This window comes from Sipha flava, unplaced genomic scaffold, assembly GCF_003268045.1.
Source record: "Sipha flava isolate LNK unplaced genomic scaffold, YSA_version1 37_pilon_pilon, whole genome shotgun sequence".
Classification (NCBI taxonomy): Eukaryota; Metazoa; Arthropoda; class Insecta; order Hemiptera; family Aphididae; genus Sipha; species Sipha flava.
Window position 1 is genome coordinate 575,309 of NW_020273087.1, and position 20,162 is coordinate 595,470.

Genomic DNA, 20,162 nt, shown 5'->3' on the forward strand with positions numbered 1-20,162 from the left:
CTACACCTCGTGTACAGGAAAATACTATTTTTCTTTCTTTTTCCGAATTTCTTTCTTGTTGAAATAGTTGAACACTATTCACAGTCGCGATAACACGATTTTCCCTGCTGTTCGACATTATGATGCTTATCGATATTATGATGTCATAAACATTGTTATAAATACCTATGTGTTTTCAGCAAAATTTCATACAGTACAATTCTCAAAACCGTATGATTTTAATATATTCTATTTGCTTTTCAAACGGTTTCTGGAGTTTTGCCATCCGCAAAAGCGTTTATAGAGAGAGAGAAAAGAAAAACACGATAGCAATACAAACACGTTTTACATTTCACTCGGAATTTAAAATCGTAATTGTATTTTAGGTTTTCTTATTTAACTATTGGATGTTTATCAATATACAAGACAGGTGAATTCGCTCGTATCACATAATTGTTTTGCACCTTTGGTTTTCTATCTACAGTTACGTCACTGCCAACACCGATGAAATATCCGTGAATGCATGTACATTTATACAGTATACTAAACAGATACAATAATTTATTTCAATCAAAACTAGTACAAGTGTGTGACTACTGCACGTATGTACGTTATTTGTGTCCACGTGCACGAGTGGGTGGGTGAGTGTACTTGCTAGAAAAAAGCAATTAGTTATCATGTCGATTTCGTTTAATTTTCTGTAATATTACGTGAAACAGAAGAAAAACATTTTTTATTAATTTGAAAATAGCAAAGTTGCAGGAGCGGGTCTAGAAATTTTTTTTTTTTTTTTGTGGAGGGTTTAATAATTTTCACTTAACAATAGTCAATAAACGTCCGTAACCTCATCGACGACCGCAATAGCTTATGTGATACAATAACCACGGTGAAAGTTCATGAAATTTAATTGAAACATTATTACGTTTTTAAATACTTGTTAAAACTTGAATTTAATTTTGAATCACCCCTCCCCTTTGGCACGCTCCTGCAAAGTTGTGTTTAACGTAAGGAAGAACAATGCGTGTACAAGAATAAATTGAAAAGGTGTGAACTATATGCAAACAGTTGTATACGTTTAATTGAGTACGTTTTTATTAACCGACTTTAAACGTCCGTCTTTGAAGCAGATGTTTTTTTTTAAAAAAAAAAAAAAACGAACGCAGCATGCTTTTACGCACACATTTTAGTGCGTCGTTATGAATATATGCATACAAAAATATAACCACTACAGTGCATAGGTGTTTGTGTGTATATGCTTATTCGATGTAACGATGTTCTTATGTAATTCTTTTAAAATCTAAAACACTGATCTGTTCTTTATCAAACGCAATCGGCGTTTGGTTTCTTGTAATGGTCATTTTTTTATATTATTTTTTTTTTTTTACTTCTTAATCTGTCTACATGTGTTAGTTACCAATAAAAAAATAATACTAATAATAATAATAATAATAATAATAAACATTACACGTGTATATTGTTTTACCGGATAAACACTAATTTGTATTCCGTTGTCAAATATCAATATGTAAGAACACCACGTACCAACATCGATACCAGATATATCTTTTGACGAAAAATTCCTCTTAACAACAATAGTTGACAAAATTTGTGTACAATAAATGTACACATTATTACGACATAAATATTAATAACCATTACAGTCTCATATATAATTTATATTTATATGATATGAAAAAAAAAAAAAATCAAATAATTATAATCATAAATATATTATCGGGAAATATATGCATGTCTGTGATCTACCGGACTTAAAAGTAACAGTGTCGAACTTGAAATACTCATCTGGTATACAAGTGTGAACGTCGTCTGCGACTGTCGACGGAACGTTTGATTTTAAATATTGTCCTAAGCACTAATAACGAAATGAAAAATACCCGTGCAGTTAATTATAAATATTTACGTTTATACGTAATTAATTTGTTAATTAACTAACCTTAATTTGTTCCATGATACTTAGGCGCATTTGAGCAACTTTTAAACAATCTAAATTAACGACAAGCACATTAGATAAATGTTCCGAGACTAAAAAAATACAAATGTTCAAAACAAAAACGGAACATGTTGTTCTTAACGCGTTACTTCGATTAGCCGATAAAAAAATTAAAACACGTTTTGAATAAGGACAAACGATTTGGTTTTTCTTTAACAGACCCGAAAATAATATTCGTCAACGGAACGATTGAAATTTTTGATCGTGTTTCGAAACATAACAACAATTTCTATAATTACGACCAGATTTGCACGGGTCACGTCGCGAATAATAAAACATAGACAGGGATAGGGCCGTAGGGCAGATTTACCGATCATTTCCACTCTCTCGGGCAGCACGTACGGTATAGGCCGCACGTAAAATAATGGTTGCGCTCAGCGTTTTTGCGACGCGCATAACCTGGATGTCGATTTTTCCGACCACCCCGTTCGCACGGAATTCGTTCGCTTGTTTTTCCGCCCTAAACGTCTAGTCCTGCCCCGGAACGCGCGCACGCACGCGCACGCACGCTATCAGACCGGTGACATTTTGCGAACATGTTATTTTCTCACAGGAAATTAGGGTGGGCCGCAATACCCGGCGCCGCTGGAGTTCATTGTTATCAAAATCCGCAACGGCGAGGATATTATGTTTTTGCGTTATTTTTATTTATTTTATTTTTTTTTTTCTGTTATTCTAGTGCGCTCACGTGTGTGTGTGTTTGCCAACATACTGGAAACGAGGTATACGCTTACGAGCAGAGGGTGTACAAACGGGCAGATCGTTATCACCGTTTCGTTTTTATTTGTTGTCCCGGGAACGCTAAAAACGTTGCGAGCAGTCCGTACACCCGGCGTACGCGACTACACGCGAAAGTGTGCACAAAAGTGTTGCTGCGTACAACACGGCCGGATAAGCTATACGTGCTGTGCACATGATTTTCGTTTACATTTCAAACGTATAACGAACGCATACACGAGACGGTGCCGACACGTGGAGCACAACTCTCTGAACAACAGCACTCGCACGCGCCCGCAATATGATAAGGAATTCGTATCGGACGAACATCGCGAACATTTATAGATAAATAATTTATAATAATAATAATTTATAGTGAATAAATAACTATCGGCTTCGGCCAGTGTCGCCGTACGCGTGTCGTAGACGTTTATCGTGTCCAGTGTTTCTATTCGTTCCGGGACGAAAACACATTGAACGTCGTGCCCGATACCGTTATTTTTATTTTTGTATTTACGTTTCTCTCCTGTCGAGCGCGCGGAAACGCTGCTCGTACTTCGAGTATCTTACATGGATTTATTAATTTTGCAAACGTCTCTCGTAGCAGACGAGCTCAGAAATAACGCACGGTTTTTTCTTACGGGATGTTTACACGATATGCAAATCGAACTTTTTGAATAGATTTCGTTTGACGAACGGAAATGCCTTCGGCTTTTTTTTCGTTTACGATTTTTTTCTTAATTCCGAACCATAACTTTTTCGGTCCGATAAAACGCGGTAATCTGTGTTAATAAATTTCAGAAAACCTTGACGAAATATAAAAATCGAATATCGAATCGGTATGATAAGTCGTGAAGCTGAATCATAAATTTTCCGTAGTTAAAAAAGTGACGCGAAGAAACCAACTCAAAAAATGTGAATACGCTATTTTAAATCCATATATGTATATATGAAACCACTAGTAGATGTATGTTGCGGGTAAAACAGTTATTCTGTATCTAGTACACATGTATTTTGATTTAAAGTTGTGTAGACATGTGTGTTCGAATTAAAGGTATAAACGCAAACAAAACGGTGACATACGATTACGTAGGATATAGTCCCTTTTAGTAGCACGATTTCGAACATTCATACAATCGAGCACGAACTCTCTACCTGGCCCTTAAAAACGTTACGATTGCATACGAAAACGAGTGCAACGTTGCCAACGCGTAATGCGATAAAAATATTATTGTTACACTGTAATTGTTGACGCGTTGATGTTTTACCGATAGTATTATATTTGTAAACCAGATTGTTGTATAATATAAATAGTTTTACATTGAATAATCGTCAAATCTCATAATACAGCAATATTATTATGGTAATTTTTAAAACAACGTGTAGAACACAATCAAAATTAAAAATACAAATTAAAAGCTGTTAATTAAAACCTTGGTATCGATGACCGGTGGTTTGTGATGGAAAAAATTTAGTACATTATCATCTATTTTGAATTGGTCGTATATTTTACATTACTCCATAATTTTTTTGGTTATCTATGATTGGAATAACTTTGAATGTATTTTTTTGTACTGTAAACATGTTTATGTGGCCTGCATTTCTTTCAATGATTCGGTGACAAAGTATATCGGTGGACGTACGTTATAGGATTGAATGTTCAAAGTTCTGTGGGAACTCTCTAGACCATTTTTTGTTAAAAATTACGTAATTAATTATAATTTAATAATCGTTACCTTTATAAGACTTTATTCTCATGTTCCAGAACATAAACTTCAAAGTGTAAAATAGATTATCAAAAAGTATTGGCCTGGGAATAATAGTCGAAGTAACGATTAAGAAACCATCATAAACAGTGGCGTATTTACCAGGGGTACTGAACCCCCCCCTCCCCCGGAAACTCTCCAAAAAAATAAAAAATTAACAAAAATTCTTACAAATTTGCAGAATTGGCTATGTTAAACATTCACAGGGAAGTTGAAATTACTGTTGATGAAGTGATAGAGGAATTGGCCAAAAAATCGAGACAACTGGAATTTGTTTTATAACAATACTTTATAATATATATTGCTAAATACAATATATAGGTAGGTACACATATATATATAATATTACATAAGACTATACGATTATTACATTATATATTTAGTTCAACTTCCTCCAAAAACTGCATAAGGACGTAACTATTACAATATAATATATAGTTTATATTAATTATGTATAAACTGTGGACCCCCCCCCCAGAAAAAATGAAAATACGCCACTGATCATAAATATATATATATATATATATAATAATAATTTCCTAAAATAAGTTACACATTTTCACGGATACGAACAACGGCAACTTTGCGTTAAGTTTGGTTAGGTGGAACGTAATGGTGAAAAAGGTCCATACGCAATCTTAACGCACCCAAACAAAAACCGTATACAAAATGGCAGTAAAAACAATAAAACAAAAAAAAAAAACAATGGTTTTTTTTTATTTATTCATTTTATTTTTTTTTTTTTTAGAAACGTAATCTACAATATTAATTTTGCATTCATTTGTTTCACTTAAATTAGTCCATTTACGTACCGCGTGAATAAACAATAAAGATACAGATCTCCGCGGAGTGTGTAAATCATTCCTAACCCTTCCACCTTAATATTCTACGAACGTACATTGCGCGTACTTGTGAGGTCCTATTATTGTTATTATAATTTATGTCTTTAAACGTTTATGTTATTATTATGTATACGTATGTGATTGTGTGAATGACGGGTTTTTTTCCCCCCATAAACGTAGGTAGGTGTACGCGTAATCGCTGCAAGTGATAAATCGGATCCTTGCTGTGTCGAACGTCGCCGTCTCGAAATGTTTGTTTATCTAGCGCTTACAAATATTATTTTTGTTACTTTTTGTTATTTTTGTTGTTTTTCGTAAGAACAAAAAATTAATAAATGGAAAATAAGTTTAAATCAAATGTCCGTATTATTTCAGGCGAATGAAAACTGTCGATTTCCATTAAGGGGAAAAATAACAGACCGTCACTACATTAGTCAAACAATAAGGTATATGGACCGTAGACCGTTTTGTAGACTGAAAAAAAAGCAGAGAAGCGTCAGGAGTGGAAAATTTTTGTCGAACAGCCTTAGGACTGTTAACCAAGAAAAATAAGACATTTTCGGACAAAATTCTTTTGATGCAGTCAGTCGAAGAAGGCGACCGTAAAAAATGTGGTATCGCCAATGAATTTAATATCCCATCAAATATATTATTGTCAATTGAAGGGTGAGCGAGAATAACGTGCTTTTTAGTAATTCGTAAATCGTACAGGAACGACTAAAAACTAAACTTTTATTACACATACATTTAAATGTTATCTGAAACGCACGCAGCACGTTATTACATATTAGAACTATTTTTTTTTTATAACTTGACCATTATTTTATCATTTTATGAACTGCGTTCATTTATAAATTAAACTTAAACAAAATTATTTCAAAAGTATATTGCACAATCGTGATATACGCACGTCAGGCGTTGTGTCAACCTACTGTGAACAGTGAAGTTTGTTCACAATGATTGTGTATGATAAAAATATTTTAGGAATTTTACGATTTTTAAAATAGATCGATGTTGCTTCATAGCACGTTTCCGCAAAAACATGAAATCCGAAAAAAAATCGTTACATAGCACATTATTCCCGTCCACCCTTCAATTATTAAATAGCACGATAAAATGTTGAACTTCAACAGTGGAAATATCAGAATAAATTAGGATGACTGTCTTAAATGCTTATTAAAAAAGTCTATTCAGTGCAGAAGAAAAAACGTACCATTAAACGGAACGATATTATTCGAAAAAACGAATGAATATTCATTAAACATTGTAGTAATTAGTTGTAAGTTTTAGTATGTATTTTAAGTATTCAAATTACGTATTAGTAATTTTTTTAAACTTTAATAGACCTCGACATTTCGAACGTTTTTCTGTTCCTTTTGCGATTCGGTATAACGAGGGTTTATATATAGGTATACAAAATAGGCACACTCCAGTAATCCGACCGCTACCGATATTATCCTTGGAAACGGCTCGTTAAAATTTTTCGGCCGACCACGGTGAGATGATCGAGGACGATCGGCACGTGCACAGGAATGCCAGAGGACGCGGCATAACGTTGAATCGTGAACAGTTTATATGTTTTAACATTGGGGTATTAAGGAACGGTATTACGACGGTAGAAATAAAACCTCGAACATAGTGCCAGATTAAGGAGGGTGGAAGGCAAATGAGGCAGTTGCCCCCGGGGACAATGTTTTTAGGGGTGAAAATTTCTTAACGGTGAAAACGAAAGTTTCGAAATTTTCTAGTTTATTATAATTTCTAGGGAGATTATTTAATCAAATGCGTATAACGAATAATAACAGTAATACAATATTATATCGCCTACCGCCGAATGCGAATTCAGTATGACAAAACTATTATTATTATTATAGTGCTCCGAATTTTATAATTTCGTTCGTATCATCGTATTATTTTCTATTATGAAATGTATGCAACATGTCTACAGCAGTAAAACCACACCGACACTTGATCGTGTTTGTTGTGTATCCGTATGGATGTGTTATAATTTATAACCCATCAGGTTAAAACAAATTTGAATTTAAATGATTTACGTGTACGTTACCGGGCAGTTTTTTTTATTTTTTTTATTATTCTGTCGTCTATTCGTCTTCCGAGTCACGGATACCGTAGCCGTAGTGCGGTCAACTGTCAAGTCATATTGACTGTAAAACAAACGGGTTTAGTATTTCCTAACAGCGGTTTTTCTTCGATTTACACGAGTATAAAGTGCACGGAGTCAAGTGATACCGAATGTTTATAGTAAATAATAAATGTTAACGATGTTGTTTTTTGAAATGATTTTTTTTTTTTTATGATAGGCGCAACGGCAAAAAGGGCGGCGTTTTATAATCTGGCCCGAGGTTGCCAATATTTGTTTAACCCGACAGTGCTGCACGTACTTTGTATGAAAATTACGACAATCGTTTTCCGTTGTCGCAAAAAAAAAAAAAAAAAAAAAAAAAAAATTTAAGACAACAATTTAATACGAATCGCGGGGGCGGAGATGTTTTTACGCGAACGTAGGTATTCGATGACGTGCGGCAGCCGTTCGTCCGAACCGGCCGCGCATCCTCGAAGAGCGGTTTACACGCACTGTAATGTATTCACATTAACCCGCGTTCTTCCGGATACGTAAAACGAACAAGTGCGTAGACAGTAATTTTAGAGGGTAATAGTAGTAACAGTAGTCGGTAGTAGTCATGACGACCGGGTAGACTGCGCGAAACGGAATAAAGCGACTGCATGTATACACTGCGGTGCGCGCATATAAAAACGGCTGCTCGTTATTGCGAGTGTAATGCTACCACCTACGTACTTGGGTTTTTACGACTACCAAAGAAATTAGCATAAGCTGAAAACCGCCGAGTGGCCGCCCATATGGTTTATTTCGTTGTTTGTTTTGTTTCGTACTCTCCTTCTTACTCTTCTCCGTCGGCCTTCGCTTCTCCGCGGCCCGTACACTTGTACATAATATACAGTGAAGTTTTAATAAAAAAAAAAAAAAAAAAACCGACACAAAAACAACAATCTTACACATTGTACGTAACACACGCACGCACACTAACACGAACGCACGCAAATGTATATACGCTGTACAAGTACTTAGGTAATATACATATATATAGAATATCGTACGAATGCTCGCGCGTGCGCTTTACGCATCGCAATATTTATTATTTTTTTATTATAAAATTGTTATTATTGTACCCTCGGCGGCGGATATGGTGTTTAACACGCCACGCGTAAAACGTATAAATATATGCATGTATTATCCGTGCGCGCGGACCGGCATAGCCGCGAGCTGTACAGCCTAAGGCCACTGCGGCGGCGCTCATTAATATTAATTCGAACATGAAAGGTCAGCGAAATTCGGTAGCGTGTCCCGAGTCTATCCGTTTCTAAAAGGTACGTATTTTAGTGCGTGGGCACATTATAATAATATTATGTAGGTACCTGCTCTGTGCGCACACGTTTGTACAGGTATACGTAGTGTATGTCCGCGGAAACGAATTTGAATTTTTAATACACCGAGCACGTTATACGTGTACCGTGGTATGTTATGGTGTCCACCCGGTGCCGGGTACGGATGTGACGGTTATATTAACGTGTCTGCTGATGTTGCTTCGCGTTTCCGGACTGCTTCTCGCGCCGCAGGGCGACGACCGGTCCCGAACCGAACGCGTCACGCGAACGTCGGAGAGACGTTTAAAAAGGATCAGCTGGCGCGGTCTTCTTTTCCGCGTCGGCGCGATTCGAAATGCGTACGATTTTTCGGAAAGAATTGGTACGAGGCGAAGGAGACCGGGTTAAAACGGGGAGCATCGACACGACCGACGAAATCGTATATTTACAACGCGCTAACGTCGTACGGACACGGTTGAACTGTTCGTCGAGCGTACAAAATTCGATTTCTATCAATATTGCGCATCGCGCTACTCGCATTGAAAAGTAAATCTAAAAGAGTGTACCTGGTACACTCTTTTAGATTTACTTTATTTACTTATTATTTGTTTAATTTACTTTTTTATTTCATACGGTATGAACCCAAAACGGTTTCCTTAACGGTTGTCTTAGTCGCCGGGTGATCGACCACTGCAAACCGGACACCGACGGGGAAAAGAAAAAGACAATGATATTTTTGTCGGTTGTTTTCTCCGTCGATTATTTTCACTCGGACGAATGGCCCGTTTCTCTTCGGCCGGATCTATAAAAACGTTTGGTCGGAAACGAAACCTTGCGCACCGGATACGCGCACGGTTCTGCGCGGGTGATCGCGTTTCTGTTGTTTCGCCATTGGTGCAACTAGGGGGGCGCAATAGGGTTTTTTGCACCCCCGGGTTCAAATGTAGTCGTTGCACACGAATTGCCTCCCAAAGCTGGTTAGGTTACTTTTTGTCACTCGAATTGCCTCCGGATATTTCGGAGGCAATTCAAGTGTCCCTATTTTACCATACTCGAATCGCCTCCCTTAACAATCGATATAATTGACATCGATTTCGATATTTTGATATTAGAAATTGAGTGATAGTGAATATACTGCGACAAATCTTGTTCTAAATTCTAAACTTGTGATCGAAGACAAGTAAACTGTGTGGTTATTTGCGGTTGTAATAATATTTTAGCAGCCTATACGAATACGATAATACGTATGTAAACTTGAGTATAATAGAGATAAGAGTGCCACATTTTCGTACTTACTGCTCGCTAACATTGATTTTACGAATTGCCATTAGACAACATCGGGGTATAATATAGCAATATAATGTTGCTTTTACTGGTTTTCAATTTAAAACTACAGATTGACACCAGGTACTGTATCTGCATTATCGCGTCAGTATACGTTTGTGAACTTATGTGTATATATTTTTCGTTATAATTTAATAATTTAAAATAATAATATAATTTAAAAAATGTCTATAATTTTAAGTGAGAAAGAAAAAACTGTTTTGATGGTCAATGGTTACATATATGGATTCCAAAAATACCTTTCTAATGAAATTAAGAGATGGACGTGCAACAAAAAAATATGTAAAGCCTACTTAAAAACTAATTTAATCGATGAAATTATGTTCGATGTTTCAAACATAATTCATACATGTACGAAGGACTCAGCAAAAAAAATAAATACACAAGCACTAAGCAACCATCTGAAACGAAAAGCTGTAGAACAACACTCTGAAAGTATATCAAAACTTTTTCATGAACATATTCTACAACATAATGTAAGTAAAAATATATACTAACGACTTCAGACGTGATTTATATAAAAAATAACATGCATCACGCTCGGATTTTACAATATCCTAAATTGTCACAAAATAGAAATGAAGTGCATACAGTTTTGGCATCTATTGAGGTAAATAATTTTTTGTTAGTAAACGATGTATCAAATGGCTTAATTATGTTTTCGTGCAAAAAAAAACATTGTGTTTTTAAGTAAATTAAATACTTTATACGTGGATGGAACTTTTAACTACTGTGCAAAATATTTTTGTCAATTATTTACAATTCATGGAATACTTAATGACAATTATATACCTTTAGTATTCTTTTTGCTTAAAGATAAGAATCAAAAAACATATAACCGAGCATTTATGGAACTACAGAATAAGTGTTTACATCTTAATCAAGTATTTAAACCAGAAATTATATTCGTTGATTTCAAAACTGCTAATCATAATGCGATTTCCGATGTTTGTCCGGACGTTAAAATTATGGATTGTCGATTTCATTTGGGATAATCTTGGTGGCGCAAAATACAGCAAATCGGATTAATCTATCTGAGTATTCGAAAAACAATGAGTTATCAAAAGTGGACAATCACTTACGTATTTGGCCTTCCATTTTTGAATCCAAAACAAGGAATTCAATAACTTAATTAAGAATACATTATCAATTTAGTAATTTTATAACTTTATGTTGTAGGTGGGTGACGTATTTGCTGTAGATCTTGGTGAATTTAAACCAAATGATGATAATGTCACTAAATTTGCCGATTATTTGACTGAAAATTATATTGATGAAAACTCCACTTTTCCACCAAGTATGTGGGCTACAATAACAGCTAGTTCACAAAGGTCAACCAATGCTTATGAATCATTTCATAGAATTTTAATTCTTATTTTGTGTCGACACATCTCAATGTTTATACATTTTTAAAAATATTAAAATCTATAGAAATTGACACGGACATTTTAATATAGTCTTCCTTAATAGAAATTAAAAAATTGAAAAAAGCAACTAAAGACAAAATAAATTTCATTAATAATTTACTACACCAATTAAATACAAGTGAAATATCACAATTAAATGATGTAAAAACATTAGCATCTAAGTTTAAACCGAGAAAATAATGAATAATTTTATTTTTAACCAACTAAATACATAAAATGTATATAGAATAAATATATTTTAAATTGACATACATTTTATACATTATTTAGGTATTAATATTAACTATTAGTTTAAATATTCTATAACTGTAAATATTTATCTGAAATATTATACATTTGTAATTTACATACATTATATTTTTTTAATATATATATATATATAATAATGTTATTTCAGTATTGCGTATATTAGACAATATATGTACCTAGGACTTTACCTATTTATATTATAATTAACATATAAATGTATTATTGTATAAATCGATAGTTTATATCGATTGTATTGATTCGATTGATGGAAAATTTTCAAATGGGAGGCAATTCGAGTGTCCCCAATGTAGGTACTGCTGTTTTTTTTTCTTTCAGATCTATATAATCTATAGGAATTACAGTTGAATACCATTTAATTTTATTATCAGCTATTTCAGCACCCCCAATATTCGGGCTCCAGTTGCGCCCATGTGTTTCGCGTACCTCGGCCCCCCCCCCCCCCCCCCGGTACGACAGTCGCGTTTCCCTCCGCGTACGCGCGTACAACGCATTCATTATTCAACGGTCGACGCGTCGCGTTTTTCCGCCCGTCCGCGGCGTAATTTTTATCGATTCACCACCGGGCGGGTTTCGACGCGCTCACGGGCGTAGGGGTTAGAATGTTTCTATCGATGCGTGTTCGTGGCCATGTACGATCGAATCTATCGTTCGTTTTTTCGGACAAGAGCTGAAAACCGATCGGAACACGCTACTTTCCGTTACCGTCTTGATGCACTCATCTCTTCCGTTGCGTTTAAAACGTTTTAAGACAATGGTCTTCTGCGATTCCGACGTCTTGGTCACGAACAATAATATTGTTTCGGGACTTAAACACATTATAACCACTCTACATTTTACCGTCTAATTGACGATAATTTGTTTTTTAATAGCTACGACAAAAGTTGCGAGTGGTCGGTGACCGTCTTTTTTTTTCTCTCACGGTTTACGTCCAGCGTTAAATGTACAATTATACCCCCCCCCCCTACTCCCCGTAATCTTACGATTTTAATGTCCTGCCTAGTAGAACTGCGGTTCATAACATTGTAACGCAATAATAGCATGAACGGACGCTATTATATCGTTTCGTAAAAATAAATAACGTAACGTTGTGCAACGCGAATTGTCGCTTCTCTGAACAACTCGTCCAAAAGCAGCATCCAAGTATAACTTGACCGAGAATTTTCGGTAAAATCTATTTTTATCTAATTTTTCTGTAAAAAATAAATAAATGTTTAGTCCGTTCCGTCCGAACGTCTCTCTATTCGTGTAGCTATTTGCACGTCTGCGGAACACTAACGTGTGTGCGAACGATCCTTCGAGTCAAACGTACGGTTTTGTTCCTCTCCGTGGACCGCTTTTGTTCGAATGCTTTCGAGGAGAAACCAGAAAAAAAACGATCCCGGCGCATGATTACACCACGTTGATAGTCCGCCGCGCGGGACACCAGCGGATTAGACGTGATTAAAAAACGCGTCCCTTACCCGGGGTGGCCGCATGGGACGCGGGTGCGTTTAAAAAAACAAAACCGACCTTGTCGCGCGTTTTGCCTGCGGCGGGGCGGCAAACGCGTGTACGTACGCATCACGTACGTACTAGCGAGCGCGCGGAGGTATTACTGTGCGTTACGACATTAAGACGTCCGCGGTCGAGCCCTCGGGCCGCAGGTCCGCCACGGGCACGACAATAACGATAAACAATATAAACGATATAACAATAAACATTAACGATAATGAATAATAAAAACGTAACGGTTTCCGACGGCGTGCGCGTCCAATTATTCGGTGCCCGACCATGAGGGCGGGGGTTGGAAAGCGGTTAGGTACGCTCGCCCCGGGCGCTGTCGGTACGAGGACGCGCTCCGAACCGTAGGAAAAACAGAAAAAGCCACGAGCGTACCCACCCTACGTACAACCACCATCTACGTAAGGGCGCTGCGTTTCTATCGGGCCCTAACGTCAAATTTCCGGTCCTAAAAACGTTACACGTCCGACCACATGTACATCGGGTGTCATATTAGATTTTGTTGGTCGGAGGCCCACATCAGGGTATTGGGTTCCGGCCGTGGATACAGAACGAATACGGTAATGAGTTGTAATTGATGTACAATGGTATTTTTCAAACACTTCCGTCTCACGGACTTCTTCTTCTTCTCGTTTAGTCGACAAAACTCGTATGCCCGTCTCCGATCAATGTTTTATGAAACCGATTTCTCGACCGGTCGGTTTCCCGAACAACATCCCCGCCCGCTGTACCAGGGACAGATTGGGCGGAACGCACACCGGTCCCGTTGTCAGTTGTACGCCCGACGGACCGGAAGCTTGTCGAACGCGTCTTTTTTTGGTCTCGGGTCGCGGGTCCGGGCGCGCGCGCGCGAAGACGAATGAACTACGTTGTCGCGGTCGTGCGTCACGTCGCGCGTTCAACAGCCGCGACTTCCTCGACCCTGCGGCGGCCATTAATATTAATTGTAAAACACACGCGCCGCCGCCGCCGCCTGCGAGTCATTCATAATTCTTTCGTATTCTAATACGGTCCTGGGTAACATATTATAATATTAATAATTATAATTGTAATAATAATAATAATAATAATCGTACGAGTCGACGTTAATTAGCGCGCGGCAGGAAACGGTAGAGGGTGTCACGGCGGGGCGGGCAGTGGCGGTCGCGGTAAAATAATGGTAATAGTAAATTATGGTAACTAGTAGTAGGTAGTTGTAGCAGCAGCAGCAGTAATATATGTACGCAGCGTCGGGATGCGCGCGTGTGTGTATAATATATGTGTAAACATCTGTTCATGAATATGTATATCGGTGTGTGGATGTACCATGTGTCGTGCACGCGAGTCCGGCGCGGTCTCCGCAGCAGTGCACCGGTCGCGTCTTCTCTCGTTCCACGTCGGACCGTCATCGCCACCGTAATCGTCCATCCTTATCATCATCATCATCATCGTCATCATCATCATCATCATCGTTATCATCATCATCGTCATTATTTATATCTTAACACCGTGTTGTTCGTAACGATACGAAACAGAAACGTACTGCGATCGACCCGTGTACCGCACTACTTGCTTATAGGATACGGTACCTGCTGTCGATCGATGACGGGCTGTTCTGTACGGAGCGCTCGGATTGTTTACCGCAACACCAATGAAACGCTATCATTACTCAACTACGTGTCTGAAAGTATCCCATAGGTAAACGTCCGATACGTGTGTATTTGTTTTCACAACAAATCGGTACGGTTCATTTGACACTTGATTAGGATGTAACTTGTATTGAACAAGGAAATGTTCGAATTATACGTAAAATGTATCGGGGGAAAAAAAAATTAATGAATACAAATCGACTCGGTTTTTTTTCGTCCCTTTGAATTGAACCGAGCACGGTGTACAACGTCAACAAGACTCGAACTGTTTTCAATCGTCGTTGTTTCGGTTTTCAGAGACTTGAATTCGAAGGCACCGCACTAAAATGTTCATACACACGAGATATACAATCTATAGCACTTAAAGGTGTCCGTTTCAAAATCGTTTTGACACTGTCACGCATGCGACCGAAATATAGACCCCTGGTAGTTCAAAGGTAAACTAATCTCTCGACACAATTGACCCGCAAAATAATGGTGTAGAAAAAAACACACCAACGTTTTCAACCTAACCGGTAACGTGAAGTGGAACTCGTGTTTTCGCTACGTAAGAATGGCCGAACAGCGAAACGTTTAAAAAACGCGTAAAAAGGTACGTTGTAATATAGTTCGTGAAAAATAATGCCGTATGTAAATTATTTGGTAATTTTATACAACCAAAATGATCAGGTAAAAACCACGTTCGGACGCCTCGACCGTCGCGACAGCGGTTTTTTTTCGGACGCACACGCACTCCCTAAATTGCTTGATTTGTTTGATTGCTTGATTTTCGAGTCAACGTAATAATTCGGTCCGGAACATTACAACGTGAAACTATCCGATCGATGACAAGGAATCACAGCGACGTCGACGAAGATTCTCACGAAAAATATGTATTTCATTTATTATTGTCAAAAAAAAAAAAAAACCACACTCTTTCCATCCATTTCATTTTCATCGAAAGGGTAACACGTAGTTAATCGACAGGATCAAAAGCCGAATCGATTGGTACGAGGTACGGTGTTTTGAATACGTGCACAACAACTCCTGCGGACGAGCACCTCGGTTGAGGAGATGACGCCCGCACGTGACCTCACAGCCCCCCCCCCGCGAAACGGTTCGAATTTCGGAAATTAAAAAACGCGTGTGAGATAGCATGAACTCCTGGTAGTCGAAGAGTAAACTAATCCGGCCGCACAATCGACCCGCGGGGAAGCAAGTGCACTGGCATTGTTGGGTATTGCCACCGTCATTGTCCAAAAATAACCTTACCTTCTTATACACCGCACGCACAAAAGCGACTATGTGGTACCGGTCCCGTGGACGCGACGTGAATAATGACGTACAAAATGTCCACCGCTGTCGATAATAGATGCGTGTCGCACGTTGTCGGATTTCCTTACGAAACGAGGAGACGCTGTTCATCACGTAATGTCCTGTTCAACCAAGTACTCTTATCGGTCCTGCTGCGTGCAGTGTACTATCGAACCGTGTTCGTTGGAATCACATGAAAAACGATGAAGTGAAGTGAAAACGTCAGCATGAACTGTTACACGAAAAGCCATGAAAGTAGTAAGATAATGATAATTAGAAACGCAACCAATCAAAGGATTTCCAAAGGATCTTCTAACGAAGTGACATGCCTATTTATTACTATGCGTAGGTAGGTAAATCGAGATATTTATCGACGATTCAGTTTAGTTTTTCCGACTGGCTAATAATTCTTCATCGGCTTAACGTTGTAGAAACTCGTTTTCTTTTAATTTGTTTGTATTACACACTGCAATGGTATACACATGGTACAGCATCAGTAGTACACCACTGATCGAATCGTTAGAATCTTTTTTTTTTTAATACTTTGAGATTGTTGAGTTTACAACGTATCGTGAAGTAAAAAAAAAAAAAAAAAAAATTTTAAAGTTATTGGCGAACGTAATGTTATCAAAAAATGTACACAACTGATGAACGCGAATGGTCAAGATTTTTCTCTTCGTGGCGCGTTGAAATTCCTGGTAATCGATAGGTACAATAATTCGGTGATCCAGTTGACCAACCAAAAATTTATGTACAAAAAACATGCTCACATTGAAATCAGCTAATATTAAAGTCGCCAAGAGATTCCGTTTTCAATACAACACAAAGGTATAATAATATATTCGTACCTTATACATTGTGCCGACGTACCTATCTGTACGTAACTCCGTCGTCCACGTCCAACGTAACAGACACACTTGCGACGTTATTTTGTAGATCGATAGAAATCACACTTGACCACATGCGTGTATTCCTCAAACCTGACTTCAACACCACCGATTCATATCACTTTCGCTACCTACTTACCATAACAGAGTTGAATCGACGTTTTTAGATATTGAATGCATAATTAATAGATAAATAAAAAAAAAACGCGGGCGATTATTATTCGGGTACATTTTTTTTATCAGACGATCCCATTCCAAAGGATCGGCCTCATTCCTTATTGCTCGTAAAAAGTATAATTTGCGCGTGACCCATATGAAACGATTAAATGCAGTAATACAGCATTAACAGAAACTAACCGTACTAAATCAAGAAAAGTTTCAACCAACCAATTACATAACTGCTAATCGCTATTTACGATTAAAATTCATTGATATTTTTTTTTTACAGTATACAGGTATATTAGTATTATACTGATAAATTCTATTATCATAAAATATTTATCTATACTTTACCAAAAAAAAAACCATTTGTGGAAATTTTACCAAAGCCTATAATTTAATATTTGTTTTATTTGATTGAGCAGCCCCAAAGAAAGCATGAGCTACCTCTGCTGCCACCGTACGCACGCTTATGGTCCGTCCTCCACCGTAACATACAAACAACTCACAGCTTTATAAGCACAACTGGTCAAGAAAAAAAACATATAGTTACATGATTTTTCAATGTCTTGAATTTTCTCCTCGTCAGGATCGACAAAACTGGGATCTACGTTCGTTCTATACTTCACGACCATAATAGCCGGTGAATAATTATTAATTCTCGATCTATTTTTGATAAACATAACTTGCTCTCTATTCCAATTCCATTGCATATTATAATATACTCCTAACAGTTTTACATAAGCCACCACTCGAGTTGTTATGAATCACTATTGTGTTGGCTGTACCTATTGAAATCGTCAAACGTATCATTTTCAAAGGTACGTATGTTTGTTACCACAAAACGATTGTTAAGGGCCGATACGTGGACGCAGTGGTCCGAATTCTAAAATGCTGCCCTGTAACATGAACTCCTGGTAGTCCAAGAGCAAACTAATCCCTTGACACAATTGACTTTCAGAAAAAATAACCAAGACGGTATTATTAATAATGATATATTTATATTCTATTGTTGCGCCGCATGGTCTTTGAAGAAAACATCGTTTTGTGTAGTGTTACGGTACAATAAAAACGCACGAAACCAATCGCATTCAACCGATGGAATCATTCAGGGTATACTATTGCTCTCGAGGCATATTCGTAGGTCCTGCGATCCATACGCTTCCCGTGCCGGTAACCACTGGGTCATTTGTCGTTCGCGGTCGATTCCTGATTGCTATAAAGATCTTAAACAGAAAGGTGAGAATTTGAAAATTACTTTTCCCGGGCAATTCCGTTGTATCACCGGATTGGCTTCATTTTTTGACTACCAGAGCTTATGCAGAATCGATGATTTTTTTTTACACTCGGAATTTGCCCACCGTTGGTCCTCGTAGTTTTTCTTCGTATCGTTATTGGAATCCACGTTCTCCAAGTCTCCGAGTTTTCAGATTGGTCCGAACTCGGCGTTTTGCTGTTATTTTACACTCGTCCGAAGGACTACGAATTAGAAATCGGTGGCGTTTACGCCGAAGTCAAAATAAGTATGCTTTGTAGTCGTTTTTAAAACCCGACGATCAATCGAATGTAGAAGAATAAGTCGACCGAGCCGACGTTCGTCGAACGATAGAATGCACGTTTGTCTGTGTGCGGGAATAATAAAATCCACATATTGTCTCAAAAACGATCTGTACCCTTTCCGCGCATTCTTCCGTTGGATTTAATTCCGGACCGTAGCGCACGCGGACCCGATGGTCTTGAGGAGAGTGCGCACGATGCCGTCGGACGCTGCACAAGTCACTCGACACGAGTAAAAATTTTCCCTACCGACCGTCGTCCGGAAAAGACGTCATGACGGTATTTGGAACAAAAAATCGTGTAGAATTTACGAGCTGGCCGTATCGCAGCCTACTCTTTCACATCCCCCACCGGAAGTGGTTAGTGGGCAAATGTTTCTTAGGTTATATGAATTGGAGTAAAAACGAATTATAGTCGGCATTGTTTATCTTTCACGCAGACAGAAATCGATCGATGTGTACTAATATTGACTACTACTAATATTGTACACGATTTTTGTCCGACTCGGAATCCAAAAGAAAAAAAAAACAAACGTTAAAAACGGAATAAAGTTACGGCTAAAGTCCGCAACACGGATAAAAGTAACACTTAACATTTAGATTCATAGTTTCGTATATTAACCGAATATTTTGTACGTTAGCCATTGATTGATGAACAAAGTAACCGAGTAGATGAAACGCACAAAACCTGATATTGTATAATTATATTTTCAACGACATTAAATGTAATATATAAAATTACATTTGGTGCAAATTATATGATGTGAAAACCGTACAAAAATAATATGAAACTAACTATCACTACCGTTTGTTTCACGATCATTTATCGCAATCGTTCGATTTTACCTATATGAATGTAACGTCAATTGCAATTTAGTTGTATTCGGAGTAAAACGTGAACTTTTGAAGTGTAACGAATTGAAAAGACAACTTATGCGCGTGTTTCAGTGATCGAATTGCAGGGAGGGGGAGGGAAACAGAATTCAGAATATTATTATTTACATTTCGTGAGTTAATATATAATAATATTTCGACAGTTCCATATTATCTTTGAACGGTTTTCAAATCGTAAGAGTAGCACCGTAAGTGATTTCACACCTTACATGTGGTGCCGTTGATCAAAAAAAAAATATACAGTACCAGGATTCGTACATCTTTTCTACCAGGTCACTTCGTCCATCAACCAACGGTCAACGCACGAAAATCCCGATTCTGAACGTCAAGCGTTTACCTTATCCAATCAGTACGGATTGTTTGCGCATTACCCTTCAGCCGCGTTTCGTGCTTCGGCCGTAGTAACTTCGTTCGGCCCAACTGACGGGCATACCGATTTCGGAACCTCGTCAAAAAGCCTGTAACTCGATTTCAACGCGAACCC